Genomic DNA, 14,309 nt, shown 5'->3' on the forward strand with positions numbered 1-14,309 from the left:
AAATATACTGAGGCTGAAAATCAGAAGAAGAGCAACTGCCGTAGTGGAGTAATGAAGTTTCAATAGGGATAAAATGCTTTAGTAGTTTAAGATGGGATGTGAACTCCTTTTAAATTGTTTTTTATGAAGTAGTTGCCTGCAGTAACTGGGACATGACCTTGCTGAACTAGAAGGTCCTAGGTTCCTAAAAAGTGCTGTATTTTCACCGTCAGGTACCATACCTGCTATACAGTTAAAATGGAAAGAAAACAAATACATTTCGTACTTTAGATTAGAATGAATTTGGCCCTGGAGCACGCTGGTCTGATAATGCTGGTCTTTCAAAGCAGATGCTTTAAATGCAGCATTTGAATCATTCCATTAATTTTGGCACCCACAATTGCACTTACTGGAATGACTCGCTACAAAGGGAGGCACTTAAAAAGTTCACTGCTGTTTTGGGGCCAGTTTTTCAGCCCGTCAGGGAATGAGGCTCAAAAGTCTCTGTGGTTATTCCACTTTACAACATTGGGTACTGATAATCTTTTGTTTCTTTGGTAGTTTAAGTGAGCATGACCTAGAAATAATAATTAAAAAGTTGTGTCCACGAGTTCTACCTGTCAGAGAAGCAGGACTTAGGCATGTGAAATGTTCAGATTTAGTCTGACTTCAGCCAGCTTGATTCACTGTTACAAATTCAAAACACATTCAAATGTCAGACCCAGAGCAGGACTGCAGGTAAATGTGAAATAAAAGCAGAAAACAAAAGGAGGAAATACTTTAAAACAGTGGACTGGCTTAATGAGTCCTTATACCAGTTAGCTCTTGTAATTCCCCTAGAATCAGGGATGAATCAGTTCCTGAAATGATTTCTTCAAAAATTGTTTCTGTTGCCAAATGTTCCTGTGAAAGTGAGAAGAAAATTCCAAAAGCAAACATAGTTGTTCAACAGCCACTGAAAAAGGGGGCACGTTGAGCTTAATTGCATGGAATAGCTACAGCTGTCAATACTTTATTCTCTTTTGCAGCATCTAATGTATTCAGATTGGGGTTTTTGACATGGAAACCTTAAAAGAATTAGAATAATTTCTCTGTTTGTGGGTTGTTTTACATACAATATATATCAGCTTTGATGTTATTTCACTAGGGAGCTAGTTGTCAATCCCTGTGTACAGTTTTTTCCAAAACTTTTAATGTGGTTTTCTTTTATGATGCTCTCAGATATAAAGCTACTGTACTTTGGCTACCAACTTAATCAATCCTCATTATAATTATACTCAGCATATTATCAACTTTGTATTGCACTCAAAATTACCTGCCCCTGGGGAATGGTGCTAATAAGAATACGAAACAGATCTCAGACAAAACTTCGGTCTCTCGTGTTTCTTGCAGATTTAATTTTTAGAGGGCTATCTTTGACACTTTTGAAATAGAAGATGCTGCATTCTGAAAACTCCTTTCTTGCTCTCTCTTTCGTATTTGTCTGTGATAGGTTCTAGTCATCAGCTAAGGCTCCCATGTGCTATGATAATGAAAGAGGTAATAATTTTTAGTGTTACTGGAAGATTGTTTTGCCTCTGTCAGAAAAGCTTGGCTGTAATATAAAATCTCTATTATACCAGGACTCACTAGATGAATTAAAGCGATGAGCGTACACCTGCTACTTTAGTCCTGTGTTCTGCAGCATGCCAGTAAATTTAGCTTATAGGACTGCTAAACTAAAAAGACACGGGGTGAAATCCTTACCGAATTCAATAGCAAAAATCTATTCACTACCCATGTTTGCAAAGCTTATTTATATTTGCCTAAATGAAAGTTATGGAATTCAACTGTTTTTACTGCCGTACCTTCCGGTATCCCATTTTCCTATCAAATTATGACCATGATGTGGTAACCCATGTAATTAAGATTTGTCCTGTGTAAGGATCACTGCTCTCTGTTATGGTCCAGAGAGGGACACTATGAACCAGGGCATCCTTGTGTTGGATCTGTGTCTCATCACTGTTTATTTCTAAATATGCCAGTTCAGTTCTGCTACTGGGTGTAGAGACACAAAGTCCAGCCTGTGCCTCATTCTGCCAGTTTTGTTTCACATCCAGAAAAACATGAGCATCTGCCAGGACTGGGTTCAACAAGGAGTGATTCAGTTTTGGAACTTAACTGCATTTATTTGTGGCTTAATGACATTGCAGCAAGTAAAATCAATGTTTAAGCTTAATTCAAGACCTAAGAACTAGATGAATATTTCTGGTGGGGGCATACGCTCTTACCAAAACACAAAAAATCCCATGAGGGTGCATTGCCTGTCTTCTTTGGTCTAGCAGTCTGTCTGTACAGATTTCCGCACAGCTATAAGAAGGCTGCTGCTGATTGTTTTCCAGTGAAACAGACTCCAGCCTGATTTTAGATCTAATCCTGAGCTGATTTGACATTTCTGTGTGACATATAGTTTGAAGGAAACGTCTGCACAAGTTGCAAACCGTTTGTCTTCTTCAGAAAGGGTGGAAACAGTATGATTCATTTTCCTTGATTACCACTGAAGCTTACAGGTGTTTTTCTCATGCTGCTGCTGCTAGGATATGATAGACATGAAATCTAGAGAGAAAGCTGGTATCCTACTCCTATGAAGTGGTTCGTTTCCGATACTGTGTTCCTTCCAGGTGTCATAGCAACACAAGGGAAAATGCCATTAGGAAGCCATATTTTGACCCAGTGCATCCTTTCTCATTGAGAGTATAGGGAGTTATCTCTTAGCCTGGGTTTCTTAAAAATTAGGTTCTTCGTCCGTATAGGGGAGAAGAACATCCACCTGCACCGTATATAGTAACCCATTTCTTGTGGAAGGAGATGAATATACAAAAAATGGATATATTTGCATTGGATGGATGTTGTTTTGATGTCCCCCTCCTTTACTCCTAGATTTTTTTCTGAGAACAAGGGCATGTGGCTACTGTGGCATTCACCTGTGCTACACTGGCACTCCGAAATTCAGTGCTCTAAATAAAAAGACAAACACCTCGAGCTTACACTGCTGAGTCTGAGTCACGTCAAGATAAACGTGGCTTAGCTTCCTCCCTGTTCAGACTAGCATATTTTTTAAAGATGTGTTTATAATTCCCATCACCTGAAAAAATTCAGATTTGCTTTTTAATTGAGAAAGAGCCCAGCATCCCATGTACTCATATAAATACTTAAAATCCTTTAAAATCACGGTATTTAATGTAGTCAAAGTAACCCATGCAAAAGAAGGGCCACCTGACAGACTACATTTCCCAGGATCCCACACAGGTGCAAGCAGAGGACACAACCTACTCCCAGGTATAAATGCTCACATGTGGGTGCATGAGGGGGATGTTGGAATGTGTGTGGGGTGGTGGGTTGCTGATTTTTTTTGGTGTGCAGGCAGATGTGTGGCTCCAGTGCTTCTGTGCGAAGGTAACTTTCTGGCAATTATTCCAGGTGTTTTTCTCAATGTCTAGTTGCTTCCTTCAGTATCTACTTTTCTTTCAATTAACACTTTTCCTATTGTAACAGCTTTAAAAGCATAAGCTTTTTAAGATATCCCTTCCCTTTGTGCTTACCGCTCCACGTTTTGCTGTAAGCTTTGTGTATGTTCTGTGCTATAGTAAGACAAAAGAAATGTCCTGCTGGCTCTCCTAGTGTTGACGCTGGTTGTAATGGGGTTGTGAGCACCTGTGTGTGCGTGTACTGGCAGTGACCTGTGTTTCTGGTGCCAGGTATTTCTACCCCTTGGTCTAGGCAGTTAGTGACTGCTGTAATTACAGGAAGCTGTTGCATCCCAATAAATATTAGGCTGTGAGCTAATTAGTCTCAGACACCTCATAGAGGGAGACATCCTTCTGTGCACTGTGAACAGTGATGCCCAGGGGTGGTGGCTCCAGGGGTGCAAGAGGAGAGTGCTAAGCATCAGCTCTTTGAAGGCTCTGCTTCCTTACTGGTTCCCCTGCTTTATTGTTGGGAGGGAATGAGAACACATCCTAGTCCATCCAGCTCAGACGTGGCCTGTCTGACCCAACTAATGCTGCTGGCACTGCATGAATTTCTACCTCTGGATTCTCTAGTGTAAGCAGCTAATTTATGGTTCCTTCTTCCACTGATGGGGGAAGCAGCTCTTTGTGCCCTTTATGCCCCACTCATAAAAGTCTGGACTTAATTTGGCCCATGTGAATTAGGCCTGTAAAAACAAAAGGCAGGTGATGTTTGCAACACCAGGCTGACTGAATAAATCAGCTCTATTCTTTTTTTCTTTTTTTAATATGTTAATGTGATACAGTGAGCCTAAAATAAAATCCTCATTAATGAAGGAAAAATAAAGTGCCTCATGAACTGTATGCCACAGCCATGCATGTGACACTCCTCCACTTTATTAGCCTGCTGCTGTACCTCGCCAGTGATCTCAGCCTGCTGAGCTGGGCTGCCCATTTGTTCCCTGGGATGGGAGGGTAATTAGTTCTCCATGCTGGCTGTGTCCTGGGCCTCTCCTGAGCAGAAGCTGACAGCCATGTGTAGCATTGTGATGTGGAATACTGGTCATTAGGGACAGAGCTGAGATTACCTATCTTATTTCCTTTCTGACCTTAGGTCAGAACTGAAGCACAGTCCCTGAGGTGAAGGGCTTTTGCTTTGTATCTAACACTACCATGCTAACTAGCTCCCTCAGAGCTGGCACCTTAGGAAGACAGCAAATCTAAAATAAACATCATAACTAACATGAGTAATGTGAATGAAATGGCCCTCTCTGTATAGAAACACACTTTGTCATTTATGGTCAGTGTTACCAGGGAGGCAATGAGAGACTTCAGTATGTGTGTTTTGACATTTCTTGCATTAGTTGTAGTCTCAAGTCCATACTCCTTGTGCTGGTTTCATGGTGTAATTCCAAAGGAGGGAAAAAACCCACCCCAAATATGTGCAAGAGTCAAGGACTGCTTAATTTCTGGTGTAAAAAGACTATAACTGGGACTGATATTTCCCCACTGCAGGAAATCCCAGAGTGTTACTGAGTTAGACAGGATTCTACGAGTGTAGGAAAAAGATGCTGTAGAGTAGGATTCCTGGTGATAATATCGCTGTGCCATGGCTACACTCACTGGCAGTCAAGATCACCGACTCCTACCTGAAGAGGTCTTCCTATGCCATACAGCGGTGGATAGAGAGGCTGTATAAGGAGCCAGGCAACCGATGGAGCAAGGGGATGGCATCAAGGATCTGATGGGGAGAGGAAGGAAAAGAAAAAGGACAGCAAGTCAGGCTTCTGGAAACAGTGGCCCGGAGTCGCACTGAGCCTGGACTGAAGTGAGATGGCTCCTCTATAATAGCTTTCTCTTGGCTCCACTTAGAACCTATGGGACCCAAGGAAGTCCTAACTATACCTTTATAAGTGATATGCATTATCAGTTAAATCTTCCTAAGAACCTGACTCTAATCTTAATATTTCAGAATTAAAGAATAACATGTAAAGGAATCATCTTTTTTCCCTTTTGTTTTATTCATTGTTTCATTACTGAATCTACACCAGTGTTGTATTCTGAGTATGGCAGAAACACGTGCGTAAATAAACATAAGCATATAAATTATAACATCACCTTTTAAAACTCCTAGAGCTATAATTAAAACCATGTTTGTTTTATTGAAATTTACGTTCAGCAAATCTTTATATAATACAAGATTTTTATCTTTGTATCTATATAGTTTATGTAATACAATGTACTTGATTAGCCAACATTAGTTTAAATTCTTCATGGTATTCACTGATTTCATAGCAGTGACTATTTTGTCACAATTCAGTATGTTATTTTACAGCTGGCTTCTACCACTGCTGGTAGGTAACTATGTGATATATAACTTGCAAGCAGTCCTGCTGTTTGTTACTGGCAATTAATTTCTCTGGTGCCTTTCTTCCATTCAGGCCAGGCCTTTATGTTCTAAATCCAGCTATTCTAATACTCCCCACTTCTGCTGTGTAGAAAAGACTCAGACTGACAGATTATCGCAGGGCAGTTAAGCATGTAATTGCTCAAATGAGTTAAAATCCCTTCAAATATCTGTCTTTGTACCTCATCACACCACTTCATGGACTCAAATATTTGACAATTGATGAAGATAAACTAAAAGGATCTTCATTAGCTACCAACCACCGTGACAAGCTTCTTTCAGCTAAAGGCTGGTGAAGTTTGGGACTTATTATCTACTTAAAAACTGCAGGAAAGCAGAAAAATACTTTAGTGTACTTTAGACTAGAGAAAACTAGAAGCTTACATGGTAGCTGGGGTCAAACAGAACCGTGGTTTGCTAATCTAGAGCTGTACTTGTTACAAATGTGCGGTAAAATACCCATGGAATCTTACAAGATAAAAACATAAAGGAAATATTTCAAGCTTCTGATAGCAGCAATCATCACAACCTCCCAGCTAATGGTAAATACAGTGATCTTATTCATTACAATGTAAGTGTGCATCAGAAATCCATTTGTCAAATGATGCCCCTTTTTATTGCATTGTGGTTTCACTGGTGGGAATAAAAACTTTGATTTTTGGTACAGCCACCTGGATTTCAGGCGCTGTTTTTGAGGTCGCTGAACATCACTGCACCTAACGGAAAACTCAGGGCAGAGTGGGCTGGGCAGACTGTGTGCTCATGTACAATGTATCTGACGATACCCCAAGTCATCTTACATTTTGAACACCAGTTTTATGATGGCTAGGAATTCTAAAATCAGCTGATCATCGTGTTGAAGAGGGCTGTTGGAGCACTGCCAGAATTGTTGGGTGAAATCGTAGCTACATGGAGTAAGAGGGGGCTAGTGTGTCACTTATCAGGGAAAAATGTTGTATGCATGTGTGTGTACCTATACACGTACATGGCATACACGTGCTTTATTTTCACTGTTCTGCATAGCAAAGAACAGGCTTTGAAAGTGTAAAAAAAGATATATACCACCTGTAGAAAGGTAGATGCTTGATCTAACATAAGATGAAGTGGCATGAACAGATAGTACTGTATTTAGTGTAAAGTCCGCTGAGATGAAGCTGCAGTTCAGGTTTTCGTGAATACTCCTTAATGGGCAGATGGGATTTGTACTAGTTCAGTGCTTTGCATTGCAGCAGTGGCAATGTTTTCAACTAACTCTGCAACGTTCTGCTGCAGCTGCATAGGGGCACACAGCAGTTTAATATAAGAGTGTGTGTGTGTGTGTGTAGTAGATGTTTTAGGAAGTTGTATGTTGTATAGAATTAGACCCGTACAGTAAAGCACAAAGCCGTGGGATCTTGGTGTAAATCAGAAACAGTAGGGATGTTTTCTTCAGGCTCTTAGAAAAATGCACTACGCTCTTATATTCTGTATCATACCTGCTATGAGCTTTTAAACCATATAAAGTATTTTCTGGTACAGTTATGGATTTTTGTCCTCAGAATACTATTCCAACACACGTAAATATAAATTGTGCAGTCTCACAGATTATGCACAGGCTGCAAATAATAGGCATCTATTTGTAGTCTGAACCAGGTGGAAGAATCTTTATAAAACACGTTTGTTCTTGTTCTTCTTGAAAATCGGTAGTTTGGGGTGGGCTGCTGACGTTCCATGGTGTCGTTCCTCAGGGGTGTCCCTGCACCGGCATGGGCTGCTCACGGGCTGCGGTCCCTCAGGGATGTGTGCTACAGCGTGGGGTCCTCCACAGGCGGTCGTCCTCTGAGGTTCCCCCTCAGGCATGGCATACCTCTATCTGTGTCTCAACCACGTCCCCTTCCCCGATTCTCCCTTGTTTTCTTCAAAAGGCGCCTCCTCCTCTATCTCCTCATGTGTCTCCTCAGCCCTTCCCTGCGGTGTGCCCTCAGGTGTGTCTCCCTTGGCAGCGCGGCCACCGCAGCACCGCGCGCTCCCCTGACTGGCCGGCGCGGCAGGCCGCTGTCCTCCCTGTCAGAACCGGCCGGGACCGGCACGGGGCAGCGTGTGGCGCCCTCCCACACAGCGCCCTGCAGCCCCTGTGACCAAAACCCTGCTGTTTATACTCAATACAGCCACACAACTCCAGGATTTGCCCTGTTCTAGTCTGTGACAGTGAGGGATGTGTTACCTAAAATGCCCTGGGCGGGGGGGAAATCTCTATTATAGTCGCATTTATCTAGGTACGGACTTTTTTCTGTTTCAACCCTATCATGTTTATTTGGAATATAGTATGTTATATATAATGTTGTAATGTGTGGAAGGTTCTTCCATTGTATATTTAATGTTTAAAGTGGTTTCTGTGGTGATAAGAGTTGAGACAGGACAACTTTAATGGACCTCTGGTTTTATTAAAACGAGGTGGCTCTCGTTCTCGTGTTCTGCTATTACTAACTCATGGCCAAAGCAACTGAATCCCTTATCTGTAGTGGAACATTGGACTTGTTGCATTTTTATCTACCATCTGAAATTAAAATACAGTACTTCACATTTCAAATGTGTTTCAAAAAGTATGATGCCTAAAAAGCTTTTTTTTGTCCTTTCAGGTGTTGGACATTCTCTCATGATCTTATTCATCACATGTTTTTAAAAGCAAACAAACAAACCCAAAACAAAACAACTTTTTTAATTTTTTTCCTAGATCCTGCCACATGCTAATGATCTGAATGACCAGTGTAAAACCCTCCACTCATTTAATTTCCTTGCACTGAGATGAAGCTTGAAGTGTTCTGCAAAGGAAGAATTGTGCTTGATTCCCTCTGCTCATAGTAAGTTGAACTTTAAGCTTTCTATTGAAGTTAATCACACTTTCTCTCACGAGTAAAAATGTTTTTAACATGAAACAATACTCCACTGAGGTTTGACAAACTATATTTTAATTGTAATTGATTTATACCAAAAGATAAAATGAGTTAATTAGGGCATGCTATCAGAATTAGTGGCAAGGGAAATACTCTATACAGCTGGCAGGTAGGGGGTAGGAGATGAGAGATTTTTAAAGGGAATAGGACACTGGCATTTTTAACCTCCTAGTGCTGAACTGAGTAATGAAAATATTCTACCTCTGGCTTTTGCACAGATTGAGTGTGTGGATTTTCTGTAGTATGGAGTCTAGATAGAGGTTGAATGCAGTCCAAAGAGATTTAATTGGATCTGTCTTACTGGTACTCCTTCATATTGATATGGATAGTATTTTTTTGTTCTATCAACAACATAAAAAAAGCTTCTTTGGACTCAGAGTTTCTGGGTGGTGTAAAGCTAGGTTCTGGTTCTGTACGGCTGCCAAGCTGAGCAGGTACTATCCAATATGAGCAAGGTTTAGAAAAAACAGTCCCTTAGTTATTGGTAATGTTTCTGGTCATATTGACAAGTTCCATTTCAAGCTGTTGTAAACAGGTGTCACTTTATGCTGCTTGGCAGTGGTGTGTAGTGTGTCATCATTATGGCTGTAATTCGGTCATGGAAAGCTTAGCAAAAATCCAGTTATCATGGTGGAGGCATTACAAGGGGTTATCTCGTTGTCATCAAAAATGTGTCTTGTGCAGGCTTGTCATTGTGGAGACATAAGTCATGGAATGTGCTAAAAATTAGACGTGTGTTTGGCTTATATACGCTCTTCAGGGGGATGTGCTGTGTGGGTAGGGCTATGTCAGCTACCTAAGGTAAACCCTTTTTCCAATTTGAGCATAACAATAATTGCTGTTGTGTGAAGTGACGTGTGTTGTACAAAATGATGTTTGCTTTTATCTGAAAAAAAGTTTTGTTCCAGTTTTATGTGGAATTATTTTCAAGGTGAATTGAGGTTTAACAATTACAGCTGTTCTTCTGGTGTCAGAACATTCAAAACACAAGTAGTTGTATGATATTTAAGCCAAATTTAATTCTATCCCTTGAAGATCTGAGCCTAGAAAGACTGCAATTTAGAATGTCGGTTCCTATGTGATATTATTTCTTCTATGAGACATTTCCAGGACATGCTGCCCTTATGAGATCCATGTATGCAGACTGCATGTAGCAGTCACAGAGGAAGCACTATTTCCCTCACAGAACTCTTGCAGATAATTTATACACTTTTTCGCAGATATAGTTGCATATTCTGGTTTAATATTGCAAGGCTGAAATTTGATGTAAAAGAGCTAGGGAAGTGATATATATCACTTCAGGGACAAAGAGATGGTCTAGTTTACTCTCCTTATGGGACTCTGTCAGAAATGCATCCATGCCAACGTGATAGGTTTGTCATTTTTATCCTTACATGATTCAGGTAATTCAGGTCGTGCTATTGTAATATCTGAGATGAGGTAATTATTTAGGAAAGTCGGTATCAGTGTAGACTTTAAAATGTTATGGAGGTATTTCCATATGTGAAGAAAGTACCGTTCTTAGGGAAGGCTTAAAATCTACAAATGTCAATTTTGGAGATGAATGTGGGCCATCTGCATATTCCTGTTTGTTGGTTTTAGTTGCCTTGAGACCCTGTAGCACTAGGAGAACTAGTTAATTTGGTAAATTTTTAGGAGAAATCTCTCCTTAAAATTACAGACTCTTTCTAATCACAAAAAGTTGAATCAGAAAATACACAGGACAACAAGAGAGAATGGATTTTGGCAAAATTTAGTGCAGCCTTCTGCATTGCACCTTTGTCCTTCTCATCCTTTTGTGGAGTCCTTTCCTCTGTTACTGGTCTCATCCTGCATGACAGGTGAGGTCGGATGTGAGATAGTCAATAAAGTTTCTCATGTATATTTCAAAGAACAGCAGTCAATTAACCTTGAGAGAGTTGGACGTTCTCTTGTCTATAACAATAGGCCAATACGCTAAATGCAATCAGGCTATGGGTACGTATGGAAAGAGCTTGAGTCACTCACATGCAAATAAGTCATACTGAGGTCCTCTTCCCACTTTTAAAAACACCTTTAAAACTGTAGTATCTTTACCAAGAAACGTTCCAGTTTGTAGCAGAATTTCTTCCAGTGTGGCAGGGCATTATTATCACTGTTTCAATAGCATCATATTAAACTCATCTTTTCTGAGCATGAAGAAAGACAGGGTCACTGATCGGAGTGTGTGTAAACTAAACTTGGTCAGAGATGCAACAAGACAAATTGTCAGTGGGATGAGGAATTAGACTGGATAATCATCCAAAACAAAGCTCATTAATATTTCTAGTGATACGGCCAAATTTTGAGTTTTCAGGCTTTTTGCAAGAGCAGGTCAAACAGCTTTGCAATTTAAAATCTGGTAAACCCAGTGATACCTTTAAGGCAGGGAATAGCTTTGGGAGAAGTGTCACTAACCCCAAACTTCCCCTTTGCAATTTGGAAATTTGGAAATCTTTTAGTCTATTTACACATACCGTAGTCAAGTCAGAATTGTACCTATTTATTTTTTCTTTGTTATAATTGTAGCATTCAGATTTTAATAAGACTACAGGTTTAAAAGCAACTAATTATGCTTTTAAAGGAAAAAAGTTGCTATTATTATGACCTAACTTTTCCTTAAATCGAAGATGCAGAGAATATTAGAGTAGGGTATGTTGGTTTTTAGGAAATATCCTCCTCAGGTGAGGAGACGTGTGTGTGTATGTATGTGAAAGGCATTTTATATGCAGAAAGGATCACATGAAAGTAGCAGAATGGAAATTACTTTTTCATATCTGTTAGAAAGAAACCCCTGTAGACGTTGATATCCTTGCAAGGACTCATCTTCACCTTATATAAGAACTGCACTCATCTAGTTATTTTAAATTGGTTGCAAAATACAATTATACATAAAGAAACACAGTAAAGAGCTCTATCAAATGCACTAGAGCAGTAAATACTGTTTTCAATTAAACACTAATCTAAAGGATATTATTTCACTGTCCAAGACCTCTCCAGATTTTTTTTTTTAACAAACATGTTTTAATTACAGAATTTCATTTGCTGGCTCTGAAAGTTTGTCCTTTTAATGAAGAAGATATTTTAAAATTACTCACTATAGTTACTTGCAGAAGGCCTCATCCCGAATTTCATTAAGCACACAAAAATCCTTTTGAAGTGTTCTTTTTCAGTGAAAACATTATCAGGCCCAGAGTTGGTATGCTACTGAAAAAGAGTGTGGGTCAAAGTCTCATACTGGGCAAATCAGTACATATCTGTTGATTTAAATGAAGTTATGTTAATTTACTTCAAGTGGAACTCTGAACAACTATTTTAATGTCTAAAGATGTAGTATAAGATTGTTAAATATTTTAAAAGCATATAAACAGTATTTTTCAGGGTCTGAATTTTGGTTCAAATAAGATATTCACAAAATATTGAATAGGCTTCTGCCATTCTTGGAACTGCTTGCCTCATAGTGTATCTATATTGCTGCAGTACTAATTATACTGTATTTTTTCGAGTTGATTAAACAGTTATCCAATAATGAGATTCAACTGTAAACTACTGCAGGAAAAAAACAGGTAATTAGAACTCTGTTCTCACCTCAGTTCAACAACATGAGCAAACACCCCTTTTCTACAGGTCACTTTGGGATAGCACTAAACAACACACTGTTATTTGCGTATGCAGTTTGCATGATGTTGACGCTGTGCTGCCTGGATTTGCTGTACAAAGGAGCAGTTGTTTTTAATTTTCAGGAGGCACGTGCACAGATGTATAGGATGGGAACAAAGAACAAAATATGTTTTAGAAAGTTGTTTTGCAGTTTCTTGTTGGTCCAAATCTTACATTCACATGATAGGCATTTATATGGCAGGTAATCCATATACACACTGACTTTGTCAATACTAAAGAGTAATCAATAATCACTGAATTCAATAGTAATAGATAGCCTCTTGGGTCCCTGTAGTGGCAGAAGTTAATACTGACTCCCGAAAAGAAGCTTTTCTATCGTCTCTGTTCTTGCTGGGGAAAAGAAGTTAGTGAGCCAGACAAGAATTTCTCAGATTCATACCATCGAGATTTTTTTTAAATTTTTTTTTCCTTGAATTGTTTGGGAATGAGGGCTGTTCAAATGATCAGTTGTAGCAAGAATAAATTACTTGTTTGTGATCGCTTTAAGAGTCTTACCTATTCATGTGTTTGCACATCAGCGTTTTTAGACCAAGACTCAAGTCTCCAGACCCACCTAGATTCACCAACCCTGTTCATTAGAGGTTCACTATAGGCGGAAGGTAGGGTGGGAATGGCATTAGCTTACCAGCAAACAGTTACTCGCACATATAAATAAAATGGCTTGCTCCCTTTTTAACATGGAGGCCTATTTGTCCTTGAAACAGTTGCCTCTTCTTGTTTATGCTTGAGAAAGATTGTTCTAACTAGTGTTGGGTTTTCCAAACACCTCTGGAATAGGTGTCCTAATTCCATTAGAGGTCAATAGGCTTTGTATGCCTAAACCCCTTGGAGTCCTCTGAAAATCCCACTTGTAGGACACAGCATCAGTGGTTTAAACAGTTCAAGGCCACTTTACTCATTTGTTAAAGGACCCTCCAGATTTCTTTGATCTTTTCCTCAGAAGAAGTTCCCAGTGTTTTTGAAGGTGTAACTGCTTGTTTAGGAGGCAGAAGGCTGCCCCACATGGTGTGTTTTAACCATCACAGCATGTAAGTGTTGTGAAGTAGCTATGTCTAAACCTGTAGTTGATAGTTGGAGTCCAGGTAGCGCTTTTACCATAATCCAATAATGTCCAGCCACTCTGGTTTTGTAATGATTTCTGTCTCTGCTTGTTTCATCATCCAGGATTATGACCTCAGGAACACTACTGCTCCACATAAAAGATTACTAGGGTAAAATTAAAACATGTAAGAAACTTGTTAAATGTTGTCAGGGTTTATAATTTAAAACTGCTATGTTATTAGATATTGGAACAGCACAAAAGGTAACTCGTGCAAAGGTTTTAACCTCTGGCCCCTTCTATACCAATTAAAGTATAATGTATAATGAAATTTTAATCTCATATAATTAAACACAGTATTAATTTTGTAAAACTAGAAAGGCTTTTTAACCTGTATTAATCTTCCTTTTTGAAGAAAATAAGTGTGTTTCGTGCAGGTTGCATTGTTTCTTTTTAATTAAAGAAAAGAATTAAATTTCTTTGTTTATACAAGTTCATAAAATATTTTTCTCTACGTCTTTTCTCTTAGGTTAAATATCAAAAGCAAGTTGTTTGGGTTTTTTTTCTTATTAAGAAAAAGCATTGTTGAATATAGTTTCCTTAGGGTAAGGTAACAGACTACACAGATTTAATTAATCAAGAATATATTTATACTGTAAAATGTCTAATATATCATTAAATCCTTTCCTTCCTTGCCACACAGTATCTCTGCTCAGAAGGTATTAAGGTCTTCATGTCTTAATGAGACTTATGTCATTCATTAA

The 14,309-nt window shown here is 39.2% G+C and overlaps 1 long non-coding RNA gene across 1 annotated transcript in view; it reads left to right on the forward strand.

The window, feature by feature from the left end:
- The first annotated feature begins 3,362 nt into the window (after nt 1–3,362).
- Nucleotides 3,363–14,309, forward strand: part of LOC127020769 (uncharacterized) — a 96,332-nt gene continuing 85,385 nt past the window's right edge. The window contains exons 1-2 of the long non-coding RNA XR_007767106.1: nt 3,363–3,414; nt 8,588–8,714. This is a non-coding gene — a long non-coding RNA (uncharacterized LOC127020769). The remainder of the gene's footprint in view (nt 3,415–8,587; nt 8,715–14,309) is intronic.

The sequence above is a fragment of the Gymnogyps californianus genome, chromosome 11 (assembly GCF_018139145.2).
Source record: "Gymnogyps californianus isolate 813 chromosome 11, ASM1813914v2, whole genome shotgun sequence".
NCBI lineage: Eukaryota > Metazoa > Chordata > Aves > Accipitriformes > Cathartidae > Gymnogyps > Gymnogyps californianus.